Raw genomic sequence first — 16,331 nt, 5'->3', positions numbered from 1 at the left:
ATCCCTAGCAGGTTAGGGCTTGCGGCAATGTTGCTGTCACAGCAAGTCTGAGGCGAGTTCTGAAGAACAGATCAACACAGGATGACTAAAATCGTCAGCAATGAAACTTTCAGTAGTCACTTAACCACAGAGGAGAACAGTGCCCCGGGAGCAGACTCAGTCTGACTGCTTTAGCAGAAAGGAGATAGCTGAGCTGAAAGGCAAAGTACTCTCACCACGTTTTTCAGAACCTTCATCGAGTACACACAGGGCCTCTGTAATTAAAACCACAGCTGGCAGCGGTGGGATTCGAACCCACGCCCCCAGAGAGACCGGAGCCTAAATCCAGCGCCTTAGACCACTCGGCCAAGCTACCAGGTTGATAGTTTCTTTCCATTCCTTTTTTCCGCCTTCCACCTTCCGGAAATAGAGGCAACGCTACCACACTAAGCCCTTTTCAATGAGTAAAACTGGCTGTTTCCATCCTTTTGCCTACTTATTGCTTTCCACTGTTATTTTTTTCAATGAGTAAAACTGTCTGTTTCCATCCTTTTGCCTACTTATTGCTCCACTGTTATTTTATTCAAGCAATTTTTCCTGTTTTGAAGTAACTTCACTGTGATTGTAAACTATTGACGTCCCTGCTTCAACACGGTGCATCTGTAAGGAAGGAGCAGAGGCCGTGACAGGCTTTCAGCACCGACTTGCTAAATTGCAAGGAATGTAAAGCGGCTGAATTTGGACGTTCACGCAGCATCACTTTGCGCACCACAGCAGTCTTCCAAAAGCATCTACTGCAGCGGTGGGATTCGAACCCACGCCCCGAAGAGACTGGAGCCTTAATACAGCGCCTTGGACCGCTCAGCCACGCTACCCTGCACTCCTGCCCTCTCCGGCTCGCTAAGACCGGTGGAAAGGCCTCCCTGATGCTGACTAGGGCGAAAAGCTGCATTCTAATCCTGTTTTTCGTAAAACAAACCTGATCCCTAGCAGGTTAGGGCTTGCGGCAATGTTGCTGTCACAGCAAGTCTGAGGCGAGTTCTGAAGAACAGATCAACACAGGGATTGACTAAAATCGTCAGCAATGAAACTTTCAGTAGTCACTTAACCACAGAGGAGAACAGTGCCCCGGAGCAGGACTCAGTCTGACTGCTTTAGCAGAAAGGAGATAGGCTGAGCACCTGGCCGCTGAAAGGCAAAGTGTACTCTCACCACGTTTTCAGAACCTTCATCGAGTACACACAGGGCCTCTGTAATTAAAACCACAGCTGACAGCGGTGGGGATTCGAACCCACGCCCCCAGAGAGACTGGAGCCTAAATCCAGCGCCTTAGACCACTCGGCCACGCTACCAGGTTGATAGTTTCTTTCCATTCCTTTTTCCGCCTTCCACCTTCCGGAAATAGAGGCAACGCTACCACACTAAGCCCTTTTCAATGAGTAAAACTCATCAAGGCCTCCCTGATTGCTGACTAGGGCGAAAAGCTGCATTCTAATCCTGTTTTTCGTAAAAACAAACCTGATCCCTAGCAGGTTAGGGCTTGCGGCAATGTTGCTGTCACAGCAAGTCTGAACACCAAGTTTCCATCCTTTTGCCTACTTATTGCTTTCCACTGTTATTTTTTTCCTGGCTACCTGGCCGCTGAAAGGCAAAGTGTACTCTCACCACGTTTTCAGAACCTTCATCGAGTACACACAGGGCCTCTGTAATTAAAACCACAGCTGGCAGGCGGTGGGATTCGAACCCACGCCCCCAGAGAGACTGGAGCCTAAATCCAGCGCCTTAGACCACTCGGCCACGCTACCAGGTTGATAGTTTCTTTCCATTCCTTTTTCCGCCTTCCACCTTCCGGAAATAGAGGCAACGCTACCACACTAAGCCCTTTTCAATGAGTAAAACTCATCAAGGCCTCCCTGATGCTGACTAGGGCGAAAAGCTGCATTCTAATCCTGTTTTTCGTAAACAAACCTGATCCCTAGCAGGTTAGGGCTTGCGGCAATGTTGCTGTCACAGCAAGTCTGAGTCGAGTTCTGAAGAACAGATCAACACAGGATTGACTAAAATCGTCAGCAATGAAACTTTCAGTAGTCACTTAACCACAGAGGAGAACAGTGCCCCGGGAGCAGGACTCAGTCTGACTGCTTTAGCAGAAAGGAGATAGGCTGAGCACCTGGCCGCTGAAAGGCAAAGTGTACTCTCACCACGTTTTCAGAACCTTCATCGAGTACACACAGGGCCTCTGTAATTAAAACCACAGCTGACAGCGGTGGGATTCGAACCCACGCCCCCAGAGAGACTGGAGCCTAAATCCAGCGCCTTAGACCACTCGGCCACGCTACCAGGTTGATAGTTTCTTTCCATTCCTTTTTTCCGCCTTCCACCTTCCGGAAATAGAGGCAACGCTACCACACTAAGCCCTTTTCAATGAGTAAAACTCATCAAGGCCTCCCTGATGCTGACTAGGGCGAAAAGCTGCATTCTAATCCTGTTTTTCGTAAAACAAACCTGATCCCTAGCAGGTTAGGGCTTGCGGCAATGTTGCTGTCACAGCAAGTCTGAACACCAAGTTTCCATCCTTTTGCCCTACTTATTGCTTTCCACTGTTATTTTTTTCCTGGCTACCTGGCCGCTGAAAGGCAAAGTGTACTCTCACCACGTTTTCAGAACCTTCATCGAGTACACACAGGGCCTCTGTAATTAAAACCACAGCTGGCAGCGGTGGATTCGAACCCACGCCCCCAGAGAGACTGGAGCCTAAATCCAGCGCCTTAGACCACTCGGCCACGCTACCAGGTTGATAGTTTCTTTCCATTCCTTTTCCGCCTTCCACCTTCCGGAAATAGAGGCAACGCTACCACACTAAGCCCTTTTCAATGAGTAAAACTCATCAAGGCCTCCCTGATGCTGACTAGGGCGAAAAGCTGCATTCTAATCCTGTTTTTCGTAAAACAAACCTGATCCCTAGCAGGTTAGGGCTTGCGGCAATGTTGCTGTCACAGCAAGTCTGAGTCGAGTTCTGAAGAACAGATCAACACAGGATTGACTAAAATCGTCAGCAATGAAACTTTCAGTAAGTCACTTAACCACAGAGAACAGTGCCCCGGGAGCAGGACTCAGTCTGACTGCTTTAGCAGAAAGGAGATAGGCTGAGCACCTGGCCGCTGAAAGGCAAAGTGTACTCTCACCACGTTTTCAGAAACTTCATCGAGTACACACAGGGCCTCTGTAATTAAAAACCACAGCTGGCAGCGGTGGGATTCGAACCCACGCCCCCAGAGAGAAGAACAACAACGCTACCACACTAAGCCCTTTTAAATGAGTAAAACTGGCTGTTTCCATCCTTTTGCCTACTTATTGCTTTCCACTGTTATTTTTTTCAATGAGTAAAACTGGCTGTTTCCATCCTTTTGCCTACTTATTGCTTTCCACTGTTATTTTATTCAAGCGATTTTTCCTGTTTTGAAGTAACTTCACTGTGATTGTAAACTATTGACGTCCCTGCTTCAACACGGTGCATCTGTAAGGAAGGAGCAGAGGCCGTGACAGGCTTTCAGCACCGACTTGGCTAAATTGCAAGGAATGTATAAGCGGCTGAATTTGGACGTTCACGCAGCATCACTTTGCGCAGCCACAGCAGTCTTCCAAAAGCATCTACTGGCAGCGGTGGGATTCGAACCCACGCCCCCGAAGAGACTGGAGCCTTAATCCAGCGCCTTGGACCGCTCGGCCACGCTACCAGGTTGATAGCTTCTTTCCATTCCTTTTTCCGCCTTCCACCTTCCGGAAATAGAGGCAACGCTACCACACTAAGCCCTTTTCAATGAGTAAAACTGTCTGTTTCCATCCTTTTGCCTACTTATTGCTTTCCACTGTTATTTTTTTCAATGAGTAAATCTGGCTGTTTCCATCGTTTTGCCTACTTATTGCTTTCCACTGTTATTTTATTCAAGCGATTTTTCCTGTTTTGAAGTAACTTCACTGTGATTGTAAACTATTGACGTCCCTGCTTCAACACGGTGCATCTGTAAGGAAGGAGCAGAGGCCGTGACAGGCTTTCAGCACCGACTTGGCTAAATTGCAAGGAATGTAAAAGCGGCTGAATTTGGACGTTCACGCAGCATCACTTCGCGCAGCCACAGCAGTCTTCCAAAAGCATCTACTGGCAGCGGTGGGATTCGAACCCACGCCCCCGAAAAGACTGGAGCCTTAATCCAGCGCCTTGGACCGCTCGGCCACGCTACCCTGCACTCCTGCGCTCTCCGGCTCGCTAAGACCGGTGGAAAGGCCTCCCTGATGCTGACTAGGGCGAAAAGCTGCATTCTAATCCTGTTTTTCGTAAAACAAACCTGATCCCTAGCAGGTTAGGGCTTGCGGCAATGTTGCTGTCACAGCAAGTCTGAGGCGAGTTCTGAAGAACAGATCAACACAGGATTGACTAAAATCGTCAGCAATGAAACTTTCAGTAGTCACTTAACCACAGAGGAGAACAGTGCCCCGGGAGCAGGACTCAGTCTGACTGCTTTAGCAGAAAGGAGATAGGCTGAGCACCTGGCCGCTGAAAGGCAAAGTGTACTCTCACCACGTTTTCAGAACCTTCATCGAGTACACACAGGGCCTCTGTAATTAAAACCACAGCTGGCAGCGGTGGGATTCGAACCCACGCCCCCAGAGAGACTGGAGCCTAAATCCAGCGCCTTAGACCACTCGGCCACGCTACCAGGTTGATAGTTTCTTTCCATTCCTTTTTCCGCCTTCCACCTTCCGGAAATAGAGGCAACGCTACCACACTAAGCCCTTTTCAATGAGTAAAACTGGCTGTTTCCATCCTTTTGCCTACTTATTGCTTTCCACTGTTAATTTTTTTCCTGGCTACCTGGCCGCTGAAAGGCAAAGTGTACTCTCACCACGTTTTCAGAACCTTCATCGAGTACACACAGGGCCTCTGTAATTAAAACCACAGCTGGCAGCGGTGGGATTCGAACCCACGCCCCAGAGAGACTGGAGCCTAAATCCAGTGCCTTAGACCACTCGGCCACGCTACCAGGTTGATAGTTTCTTTCCATTCCTTTTTCCGCCTTCCACCTTCCGGAAATAGAGGCAACGCTACCACACTAAGCCCTTTTCAATGAGTAAAACTCATCAAGGCCTCCCTGATGCTGACTAGGGCGAAAAGCTGCATTCTAATCCTGTTTTTCGTAAAACAAACCTGATCCCTAGCAGGTTAGGGCTTGCGGCAATGTTGCTGTCACAGCAAGTCTGAGGCGAGTTCTGAAGAACAGATCAACACAGGATTGACTAAAATCGTCAGCAATGAAACTTTCAGTAGTCACTTAACCACAGAGAACAGTGCCCCGGGAGCAGGACTCAGTCTGACTGCTTTAGCAGAAAGGAGATAGGCTGAGCACCTGGCCGCTGAAAGGCAAAGTGTACTCTCACCACGTTTTCAGAAACTTCATCGAGTACACACAGGGCCTCTGTAATTAAAACCACAGCTGGCAGCGGTGGGATTCGAACCCACGCCCCCAGAGAGAAGAACAACAACGCTACCACACTAAGCCCTTTTCAATGAGTAAAACTGGCTGTTTCCATCCTTTTGCCTACTTATTGCTTTCCACTGTTATTTTTTTCAATGAGTAAAACTGGCTGTTTCCATCCTTTTGCCTACTTATTGCTTTCCACTGTTATTTTATTCAAGCGATTTTTCCTGTTTTGAAGTAACTTCACTGTGATTGTAAACTATTGACGTCCCTGCTTCAACACGGTGCATCTGTAAGGAAGGAGCAGTGGCCGTGACAGGCTTTCAGCACCGACTTGGCTAAATTGCAAGGAATGTATAAGCGGCTGAATTTGGACGTTCACGCAGCATCACTTTGCGCAGCCACAGCAGTCTTCCAAAAGCATCTACTGGCAGCGGTGGGATTCGAACCCATGCCCCCGAAGAGACTGGAGCCTTAATCCAGCGCCTTGGACCGCTCGGCCACGCTACCAGGTTGATAGTTTCTTTCCATTCCTTTTTCCGCCTTCCACCTTCCGGAAATAGAGGCAACGCTACCACACTAAGCCCTTTTCAATGAGTAAAACTGTCTGTTTCCATCCTTTTGCCTACTTATTGCTTTCCACTGTTATTTTTTTCAATGAGTAAATCTGGCTGTTTCCATCGTTTTGCCTACTTATTGCTTTCCACTGTTATTTTATTCAAGCGATTTTTCCTGTTTTGAAGTAACTTCACTGTGATTGTAAACTATTGACGTCCCTGCTTCAACACGGTGCATCTGTAAGGAAGGAGCAGAGGCCGTGACAGGCTTTCAGCACCGACTTGGCTAAATTGCAAGGAATGTAAAAGCGGCTGAATTTGGACGTTCACGCAGCATCACTTCGCGCAGCCACAGCAGTCTTCCAAAAGAATCTACTGGCAGCGGTGGGATTCGAACCCACGCCCCCGAAGAGACTGGAGCCTTAATCCAGCGCCTTGGACCGCTCGGCCACGCTACCCTGCACTCCTGCGCTCTCCGGCTCGCTAAGACCGGTGGAAAGGCCTCCCTGATGCTGACTAGGGCGAAAAGCTGCATTCTAATCCTGTTTTTCGTAAAACAAACCTGATCCCTAGCAGGTTAGGGCTTGCGGCAATGTTGCTGTCACAGCAAGTCTGAGGCGAGTTCTGAAGAACAGATCAACACAGGATTGACTAAAATCGTCAGCAATGAAACTTTCAGTAGTCACTTAACCACAGAGGAGAACAGTGCCCCGGGAGCAGGACTCAGTCTGACTGCTTTAGCAGAAAGGAGATAGGCTGAGCTGAAAGGCAAAGTGTACTCTCACCACGTTTTCAGAACCTTCATCGAGTACACACAGGGCCTCTGTAATTAAAACCACAGCTGGCAGCGGTGGGATTCGAACCCACGCCCCCAGAGAGACCGGAGCCTAAATCCAGCGCCTTAGACCACTCGGCCAAGCTACCAGGTTGATAGTTTCTTTCCATTCCTTTTTCCGCCTTCCACCTTCCGGAAATAGAGGCAACGCTACCACACTAAGCCCTTTTCAATGAGTAAAACTGGCTGTTTCCATCCTTTTGCCTACTTATTGCTTTCCACTGTTATTTTTTTCAATGAGTAAAACTGTCTGTTTCCATCCTTTTGCCTACTTATTGCTTTCCACTGTTATTTTATTCAAGCAATTTTTCCTGTTTTGAAGTAACTTCACTGTGATTGTAAACTATTGACGTCCCTGCTTCAACACGGTGCATCTGTAAGGAAGGAGCAGAGGCCGTGACAGGCTTTCAGCACCGACTTGGCTAAATTGCAAGGAATGTAAAAGCGGCTGAATTTGGACGTTCACGCAGCATCACTTTGCGCAGCCACAGCAGTCTTCCAAAAGCATCTACTGGCAGCGGTGGGATTCGAACCCACGCCCCCGAAGAGACTGGAGCCTTAATACAGCGCCTTGGACCGCTCAGCCACGCTACCCTGCACTCCTGCCCTCTCCGGCTCGCTAAGACCGGTGGAAAGGCCTCCCTGATGCTGACTAGGGCGAAAAGCTGCATTCTAATCCTGTTTTTCGTAAAACAAACCTGATCCCTAGCAGGTTAGGGCTTGCGGCAATGTTGCTGTCACAGCAAGTCTGAGGCGAGTTCTGAAGAACAGATCAACACAGGATTGACTAAAATCGTCAGCAATGAAACTTTCAGTAGTCACTTAACCACAGAGGAGAACAGTGCCCCGGGAGCAGGACTCAGTCTGACTGCTTTAGCAGAAAGGAGATAGGCTGAGCACCTGGCCGCTGAAAGGCAAAGTGTACTCTCACCACGTTTTCAGAACCTTCATCGAGTACACACAGGGCCTCTGTAATTAAAACCACAGCTGGCAGCGGTGGGATTCGAACCCACGCCTAATTAGTGCTGCAACGACACGTCACACTGTTTACATCTCGCATAATGGCATACTGCAAATGAAGAAAGTTGCATTCTATCACAAACAGAGACCACTGTTATTAAAAGTATGAGAATACTTTAAACAGAGGACAAATAAAATGGCTCTTTGTTCCCTTTGCAAAATCGATGTAGTGTACCACGGCAGCACAACTGCGATGAGCTAGCACCTCAGAGAAAACATCTATGCGCTCTCCGGTGTCTCCATGCAGTTTAACTGTTTACCCTGTGATCTGTTGACCAACTTCCTGGTTCAGATCTGATATTCTTGCGCTGCGGCATTCTGAAAAGTTGACATGTTTTCAACTCGATGCGGTGCGGACGTGCCTGGAAGAAATGACGAACTTGAGCGCACAAAAGATGTGATATGTGAACGGCCCATTAAAAGACAGCGCGCCGCGAGACAACAGTCACAAACCACCGAGCTACCCTGAATCAGCTCCAGATCTCTGCAAACCATGCTAAGCCTTAGCAGAACACTGACTACATTCTATGGTTGTGATGCTAAAGAACATTTCATGACGTCTCAGACAACGGTAAATTTATTGCTACCGTGGTTTAATTATAAACGCTATCATAAACTCATATTTACAATAGTAAAATAATTTTCTTTGCCTCTATTATTTTATACTGTAAAAACTTCCACCACATTGGTTGAAAATGAACAAAGGTTGAAATATAATATTAGAAGTTGTACATATCATTAGCGCAAAAAAAATAAAAAAAATAATAATAATCGTTAATTGCAGCTCTAGTATGCAGTTTGGAGGCTGTTTAAAAAAGGCCTGAAGGCCAAAACAAGAGGAGTGATTCTTTTTGTGGATAAAGCTTAAGGAATTGTCAAATTAGGCAACCAATTGCTAAGCTGGCAACACAGTAGGCTATGCATTCATTTTAAGGTTGCCCCATCAAATGTTACTAACCTGTCTACTCTTCCCACAGTCAAGGAGGGGGAAGTCAGGGCCCAGTGGTTAGAGAGTGGACTCCTAACCCTAGGGTTGTGGGTTCGAATCACAGCCCGGCTATACCATGACTGAGGTGTCCTTGAGCAAGGCACTGAACCCCCAACTGCTCCCCGGGCGCCGCAGCATAAATAGTTGCCCACTGCTCCGGGTGTGCGTTCATGGTGTGTGCATGTTCACTGCTGTGTGTGCACTTGGGTTAAATGCAGAGCTGCTCCCACAGGAGCCTTTTCCGTATCTCCCCACTGCCGCAGCAGTGTCTGCTCCCGCAGGAGCCTCTTCCATATCTCCTCACTGCTGCAGCAGTGTCGCTCCCGCAGGAGCCTTTTCTGTACCTCCCCCATTTAAAAAAAAATAATAATTCTGATTTCATTGTTAAGCCATTTCACTGAAATAAGCTGTTCAGTTTTCACAATAGGCGACGTGAATTTCAACAAGGGTTCATGGTCAGCTTTGATGCCCCACATTCCCAGTTGCATTAGCCATTGGAGCGGCTACTTGGATAATTCCGGGGTCAAATCTCTTAATCGATCTTTCAGCTCTGCATAACCCGCCGTTTTCAAACATAATCAAAAATTTTAATTTTTAAATTTTTTTAATGTATCTTTTCTTTTCCCTTATCCGTCCAGCGATTTGTCTCATCTGTCGGTCCAGCGAGCACTAGTCTCCCAGCGGACACAGAAATATCTATTTGGTTCCTCTGTCTGTCCAGCGAGCCTTAGTCTCCCAGCGGACACACAAATATCTATTGGTTTCCCCTGTCTGTCCAGCAAGCCTCAGTCTCCCAGCGGACGCAGTAATATCTATTGGTTTCCCCTGCCTGTCCAGCGAGCACTAGTCTTCCAGCGGACACACAAATATCTATTGGTTTCCCCTGTCTGTCCAGCGAGCCTCAGTCTCCCAGCGGACGCAGTAATATCTATTGGTTTCCCCTGCCTGTCCAGCGAGCCTCAGTCTCCCAGCGGACGCAGTAATATCTATTGGTTTCCCCTGCCTGTCCAGCGATCCTCAGTCTCCCAGCGGACGCAGTAATATCTATTGGTTTCCCCTGCCTGTCCAGCGAGCACTAGTCTCCCACCGGACACACAAATATCTATGGGTTTCCCCTGTCTGTCCAGCGAGCCTCAGTCTCCCAGTGGACGCAGTAATATCTATTGGTTTCCCCTGCCTGTCCAGCGAGCCTCAGTCTCCCAGCGGACGCAGTAATATCTATTGGTTTCCCCTGCCTGTCCAGCGATCCTCAGTCTCCCAGCGGACGCAGTAATACCTATTGGTTTCCCCTGCCTGTCCAGCGAGCACTAGTCTCCCAGTGGACGCAGTAATATCTTTTGGTTTCCCCTGCCTGTCCAGCGAGCCTCAGTCTCCTAGCGGACACTGTAAATATCCATCCATTTCCTCTACCCGTCCAGTGAGCCTCAGTCTCCCAGTGGACGCAGTATGCATCCATCTCTTTCTGTTCTTCGTCCAGCGAGCCAGTCTTCCAGTGGATGCAGGTATATAATTTGTTTCCTCTATGTGTCCAGCGAGCCTCAGCCTCCCAGCGGACACATTACGCATCTAGTCAATACATCATTACACCTCGCAGGCAGACAGTGGAGCCTGTCTTCCCGACATCGTAACCGCTTCTTCCTCAACTATTAACCAACAGGACCTGCCTGCTCCTCTGCTTCTGCCAGAGGCAACGCGAGATCTCCTGGTCAAATGAACATACTTCTAAAAACGTCAGCCCGCCAAATCTCTGCGTTTTGGGGGGTTCATAGTCCGGCGGCTGTCCTTTTGCTCTCTTGTTTTAGGGGAAGTACTCTGGGTTCGGGCCACATCCCAAGCTAGGAGCCCTCCACCCGGACAGCACGCCAAATACGCATAAACTTACTGTATTAATATACGTAGATGTGAACTCGTGAAATGCTGTTTTATAACAAAGTTCAGGAGGAAAAGTCGCAGTTCATTAACCTGATTATCACAAGTGGAGACCAATCAGTAATCAACTCATGACAAGGTATAAATAACAGCAGAACCTACCTCTGTTCATTGACAGTTTTCAGCATCCCTCCTCCACCCCATTTCTCCTCACTTATAGATCCAACTACTCTTACCACAACCGTAGGGAGTACTCTGGGTTCGGGCCACATCCCGAGCTCGGAGCCCTCCACCCGGACAGCACGCCAAATATGCATAAACTTACTGTATTAATATACGTAGATGTGAACTCGTGAAAGAGAAGTTATAAGAAAACTAAAGAGTCACTGCAACTAGCACGATCACAAAACGAACACTATAAAAGAGGTTGTTTGTTTGCGTGTTTTGTTAAATATTTAAATCTGAAAGCATCGATGTTTTACTATAATAAGTGATACATCAATCATAATGAATTAATTTATCAGGATTTAAAATTAGTCACAAAGAAGTGAAGCATTACAAACAGCCTGTTTATTCAGTCAAGTCTGTTTCTGTTTATTTGTAGTCACAGTAGTCTATATATATCACATTTAGAAATAATGATAATTTCTATATTTTTATAAAAGCTATTGAACAATAACCATTAATATTTTTATGCTATACTCTCCAGATGAGACTTATGACAGATAAAATACGTTACTAAATTAATACACGCTTATAAATATTTCTGTCTTGTATTGTGATTATTATCCACATCAGATCAACACCATCATCAAATTTGCAGATGATCCCACAGTGATTGGACTCATCTCAGAAGATGATGAATCAACTGTAACAGAAATGAGTCGAACCAGACAAATTAAAGAGTCTATCAAATCTGTGTGTGAAACACGGAGCCGAATTCCTCAGGAAGTCATAAAACATTCTGTGCCACAAGTCCCAAGCAAGATGAGCAACCAACTTGTTAACACAACAGCTTTCAACATTAACACCACTAGAACCAGGGCCGTGCACAGACCTTTTGAGGGGCATGTGCTGAAACTGAAAAGGGGCACCCCCCTCCCTTTTTTTTATATCAAGATTATTTAGTAACCCTGCATAAAAGGAAGAAATGGTCAAATCTTCATGACAAATTCAATAACACAAAATAAGTCTCAAAAGCTTTAGATTTATTCACGATTAATAACAACAATAATAATAATATTAGATAATTCGATAATATAGATAAACATAAATATTCGTAGGGTCCTGTGTTTGTGAATTGCTCTTGTGTACTCCTTTTTTTTAAATTGCATTTATAGAGAAGAAAAATACTTGGCTCATACATAAACATGTTAACCAAATAATACAAATTAGCTTATAAAACCAAACAGAAACCAAAATCTTTTTTTATTGAACTTTATGCACTTTTTTTATGAACTTTGCAAAGAAAAAATTATATTCTCTTTTTTTAGCTATTCTGTTTGGTTTTATAAGCTAATTTGTATTATTTGGTTAACATGATTATGAATGACATTGAGAAGAGGGGATGGTGAGCAATGAGTCAAGTATTTTTGACAAACTTTCTTAATATAATTTAAGTAATTATGTCCAACTCAATTCCAGATTATAAGAAACTATAGCCATACCGTTACTATAACATATCCAACATGTACCGCCTACCTGGCAAAATACTTGATACTGTGGTGGACCAGGGATGTTGGTCTCTTGAAGGTCTCTTATTCACTACACTTTCTCTAAAATAAGCCAGCAATGAAAAAATAAATAAGAATAGTGTGAAAAGTACAGTTGTAGTGAAAAGCATTTCTGAAGGATCACGTGACACTGAAGAGTACTGATGTAATGATGCTGAAAATTCAGCTTTGATCACAAAAATAAATTACATTTTAAAATATATTCAAATAGAAAACAGTTATTTAGATTTTTAAAAATATTACACAATATTACTGTTTTTGCTGTATTTTGGATCAAATAAACGAAGCCTTGGAATGAATCATGAATTACATTCTGCATGATAAAATATAAAGATTTCACAGTGATCTTCTGTAAAAAAAATTTTTTACTACATTACTGTAGTAAAACCATGTTTTACTACATTTTATACATGTGAGGACGAGCGGAGAGTATACTATAACATGATTAGCCTAAATGTTAATAAATTAAGTGTATCAGCAATCATAAATCAAAGAAGAAATTTCTTAGAAATATATGTTATCTAGGTGACAAGGATCACTCGTCACTTTGTGTAAGTTCCAGTACGAAACAGCGGGGGGCACACCTGTTATGATTTCTCGATGGTAAAAACAAATTATATGTTATTCTGTTACTTATCAATATATCGTTTTTGACCAGCAAATGTGTGCAAATGCTAATTTTTTTTTTCGTCATTAAAACGGCGACGGCGCCTGCCGGCATCACATTACATTTTCATCTAATGTTATAAACTAGTTTTTGTAGCTATATAGACGGAGCGCTCAGTTTTTCCTGTGGTAAAATGCATTTGGCCAAAATCGCATTTTATTAAAGATGAAATGCTACTGTATGCACAGGCTATTTAAGTGTTGGCTATGTATTGGCTATGACTAGATGGCAAATGCTAGCCCCCTCTCTCAGGCGACGTCCCACATTTCTCAGTCAGTGAGTCAGTCAGACAGACATCCAATAAATAAAATATGAGCCTTTATAGACATAGTGTTTAGTAGTACTTATTCAAACAACAAGATATTTATTTACCCTTCGCAAAACTGTTCAGCTCAGCTGGTGTCTACTGTACTGTGTGTTGACTCAATGAATATAGAGGGGGCGGAGTTATCAGCTTACTGACAGCTTGAGGATCCAATAAGATTTACACAAGCTCGTTTTAAGAACTTTCATTTGCGAAATATTAGTAAAACAGACAGACAGACGTAAAGGGTGACCAATAGCATTGATAAAAAAAAAAAGAAAAAAAACACCACTAAAAAAAGGGCACTTCGGGGTGTAAGGGCAAAAAGGGCATGTGCTCTGCACAGGTTGAGCCCTACCTGTGCACGTGCCTGACTAGAACAATTATTTACAATTTAAATTCGAAGAAGAGAAATTTGGTGCCAAATGTGTTGTTCGTAATGGAAATGCAACGCTGGACATCACATGTAAACCCAGGAGATCAAGTTAAACACTTCCATTGACTTCCCCCCACCTAGCAGAACCAGACTGAAATTCCTAAGGGGGGAAGGGCTTTAAACCTTTGTTCTCCACAGAAGTCTTTGTCATGAGAATGGCAAAGAAACTGCTTTTGTACACATATGTGGACCAGAATGAACTCAAAAAGACTTATAAATGAATCAGTCCATCGCATCACTCCATATTCATTTATGTGTAACCCACACATTTGACTATCATGTTCTAATCACTTATTGTGTATGTTTTTTTAATAACTATGGCATAGCTTAACAATTCATAATTGTGTTTGGTATGTGTGTGATCGAATCTTCTTGCTTGAATTAGTACAGACAATAATTTATTTGTCCCATGTATGATATTCGTGTTATAGGGATCATGTCCAAAATTAGACCCTGCCAGAGTAGGAAAATTCGGACCACATGCTTGGTAAGATAAACATATGATTTATGATACCCCCGAGCCAAGACAATATCTGATTGGTCAAGACAACTTTTGAGGTGTGGCCAACAGGCCAGTTTAAAAACTTAGGACACCATAAAATCTTTGCTTTTAGTCTCTAGCTATGCTGCTGCTATCAGTCATGCCAGTTTCTAGTCTCTAGCTATGCTTCTGCTAGCTTGTAGCTTCTAGCCATGCTGTTTAGTCATCACTGTTCTTTGAGCGTGGTTCCAGCGTGCTTCGGCCTGCAAGCCTGCTGCTACTTAGTCACGATGAGAAGGAACACAACCTTGTCTCGTCAAACTTTATTTCTTTTCTTTTCCGTTTGAGAGTTTCGTGTTCTGAGTTAAGTTTTGTAACGTCGACCTCGTCTGCGCGTTTCAACACCAACCAGCCACACAACTCCGCTTCAGCCAACGCCCAACAACCACGGGCTTCCCAAGACGTCACTTCAGCGACTACTGAACTTCCAGCCAATCAGACATCGGGATACCCCTTTCAACGGGATTCCCCTTCACAGGAAACCAAGGCAATGTATCCTCAGACATTTGTGCTGGTGTATCTAATATAATTTTAACCCCATTGAGGAACTCAATGCGAGCGTCAATTAAGTGATTGATGGTTGTTCATGTCTATGCAATTTAACGTATTGCTGTAAACTTGGGATTCCATATTTCCATTCTCTTAAACTCCTCTTTCCCTAACTTTCGATCTTCCTGCAACTTGTGTGAATGTTTGAGTGCGTGCGTTAGTGTTAGATTAGTTTATATGTCTTAGATTTATCTAATAAAGCCTTATTCATATTGAAAAGAGAAGTATCTTGTGTTTTGTGCTTACAAGTTAATGTCTTAAACTGCCAATCTTGTTACTGTGCTAATTGATAGTGTTTTCACTATACTTTGGATATTAATATCCAGCGCAGATTTGATGTTAAATGGCTCGTTCAGTGAATCGCAGGGCGTCTCAGTGATCAGCTGTGAAACAGTGATTCTGTTCAAATTCCCTTTAAAATCTTAAATGATTCCCTTTGAGCTAAATTGACCTGTTTCCGTTACACAACCTACAGAGAAGTCCAGAGTGGTGCTCTGTAAATAACTCTGTCCGTGAACACTTCTAAGACAAAAAAGCTCATTCTGGAATTCAAGAGGCGTCATACTGAACCAGCCTCACTCAATAGGGAATATGGCAAAAGGGTCCACACCTTCAGAATTTTGGGAGTACACATATCCAACGACATGTCTTGGTCCGCTTCAGCAGCCATCGAAAAGACTTTACTTCCTCAGAGTGCTCAGGAAGAACAACCTAGAGTGTAAGCTGATGGTGTCCTTTTACCGCTCTACCATAGAAAGTGTGTTAATGTACTGCATTTCAGTGTTGTACTCCAGCTGCACTGTAGCAGACAAGAAAGCCCTCCAAAGAATCATCAGTCAATCAATCACCTTTATTTATATAGCGCTTTAAACAAAATACATTGTGTCAAAGCACTGAACAACATTCATTTGGAAAACAGTGTCTTAATAATGCAAAATGATAGTTAAAGGCAGTTCATCATTGAATTCAGTTATGTCATCTCTGTTCAGTTTAAATAGTGTCTGTGCAAATATTTGCAATCAAGTCAATGATATCGCTGTAGATGAAGTGACCCCAACTAAGCAAGCCAGAGGTGACAGTGGCAAGGAACCGAAACTCCATCGGTGACAGAATGGAGAAAAAAACCCTGGGAGAAACCAGGCTCAGTTGGGGGGCCAGTTCTCCTCTGACCAGATGAAACCAATAGTTCAATTCCAGGCTTCAGGTTAAAGAGATGGGTCTTCAATCTATATTTAAACTGCAAGAGTGTATCTACCTCCAGAACAATGTTAGGTAGGTTATTCTAGAGTTTAGGCGCCAAATAGGAAAAGGATCTGCCGCCCGCAGTTGATTCTGATATTCTAGGTATTATCAAATTTCTAGTTTTGAGAACGTAG

At 44.5% G+C, this 16,331-nt stretch overlaps 13 non-coding genes across 13 annotated transcripts; all 13 read right to left on the bottom strand.

The window, feature by feature from the left end:
• Window positions 1–273: 273 nt before the first annotated feature.
• Window positions 274–355, bottom strand: trnal-uag (transfer RNA leucine (anticodon UAG)). The gene has a single exon. It is a non-coding gene; the product is annotated as a tRNA-Leu (tRNA).
• Window positions 356–1,248: 893 nt separating this feature from the next.
• On the bottom strand, window positions 1,249–1,331 carry trnal-uag (transfer RNA leucine (anticodon UAG)). Its single transcript has one exon. It is a non-coding gene; the product is annotated as a tRNA-Leu (tRNA).
• Window positions 1,332–1,701: 370 nt separating this feature from the next.
• Window positions 1,702–1,784, bottom strand: trnal-uag (transfer RNA leucine (anticodon UAG)). The gene has a single exon. It is a non-coding gene; the product is annotated as a tRNA-Leu (tRNA).
• A 453-nt stretch (window positions 1,785–2,237) lies between these two features.
• Window positions 2,238–2,319, bottom strand: trnal-uag (transfer RNA leucine (anticodon UAG)). Its single transcript has one exon. It is a non-coding gene; the product is annotated as a tRNA-Leu (tRNA).
• A 370-nt stretch (window positions 2,320–2,689) lies between these two features.
• On the bottom strand, window positions 2,690–2,770 carry trnal-uag (transfer RNA leucine (anticodon UAG)). Its single transcript has one exon. It is a non-coding gene; the product is annotated as a tRNA-Leu (tRNA).
• Window positions 2,771–3,634: 864 nt separating this feature from the next.
• On the bottom strand, window positions 3,635–3,716 carry trnal-aag (transfer RNA leucine (anticodon AAG)). Its single transcript has one exon. It is a non-coding gene; the product is annotated as a tRNA-Leu (tRNA).
• Window positions 3,717–4,139: 423 nt separating this feature from the next.
• On the bottom strand, window positions 4,140–4,221 carry trnal-aag (transfer RNA leucine (anticodon AAG)). Its single transcript has one exon. It is a non-coding gene; the product is annotated as a tRNA-Leu (tRNA).
• Window positions 4,222–4,615: 394 nt separating this feature from the next.
• Window positions 4,616–4,697, bottom strand: trnal-uag (transfer RNA leucine (anticodon UAG)). The gene has a single exon. It is a non-coding gene; the product is annotated as a tRNA-Leu (tRNA).
• Window positions 4,698–4,940: 243 nt separating this feature from the next.
• On the bottom strand, window positions 4,941–5,021 carry trnal-uag (transfer RNA leucine (anticodon UAG)). Its single transcript has one exon. It is a non-coding gene; the product is annotated as a tRNA-Leu (tRNA).
• An 863-nt stretch (window positions 5,022–5,884) lies between these two features.
• Window positions 5,885–5,966, bottom strand: trnal-aag (transfer RNA leucine (anticodon AAG)). Its single transcript has one exon. It is a non-coding gene; the product is annotated as a tRNA-Leu (tRNA).
• Window positions 5,967–6,389: 423 nt separating this feature from the next.
• trnal-aag (transfer RNA leucine (anticodon AAG)) lies at window positions 6,390–6,471 on the bottom strand. Its single transcript has one exon. It is a non-coding gene; the product is annotated as a tRNA-Leu (tRNA).
• Window positions 6,472–6,855: 384 nt separating this feature from the next.
• On the bottom strand, window positions 6,856–6,937 carry trnal-uag (transfer RNA leucine (anticodon UAG)). Its single transcript has one exon. It is a non-coding gene; the product is annotated as a tRNA-Leu (tRNA).
• Window positions 6,938–7,360: 423 nt separating this feature from the next.
• trnal-aag (transfer RNA leucine (anticodon AAG)) lies at window positions 7,361–7,442 on the bottom strand. The gene has a single exon. It is a non-coding gene; the product is annotated as a tRNA-Leu (tRNA).
• Window positions 7,443–16,331: the final 8,889 nt, after the last annotated feature.

The sequence above is a fragment of the Carassius auratus genome, unplaced genomic scaffold, assembly GCF_003368295.1.
Source record: "Carassius auratus strain Wakin unplaced genomic scaffold, ASM336829v1 scaf_tig00217287, whole genome shotgun sequence".
In the NCBI taxonomy this organism is placed as follows: domain Eukaryota; kingdom Metazoa; phylum Chordata; class Actinopteri; order Cypriniformes; family Cyprinidae; genus Carassius; species Carassius auratus.
The sequence above is the reverse complement of the archived record's forward strand: the minus strand, read 5'-3'. Positions and strand labels throughout refer to the sequence as shown.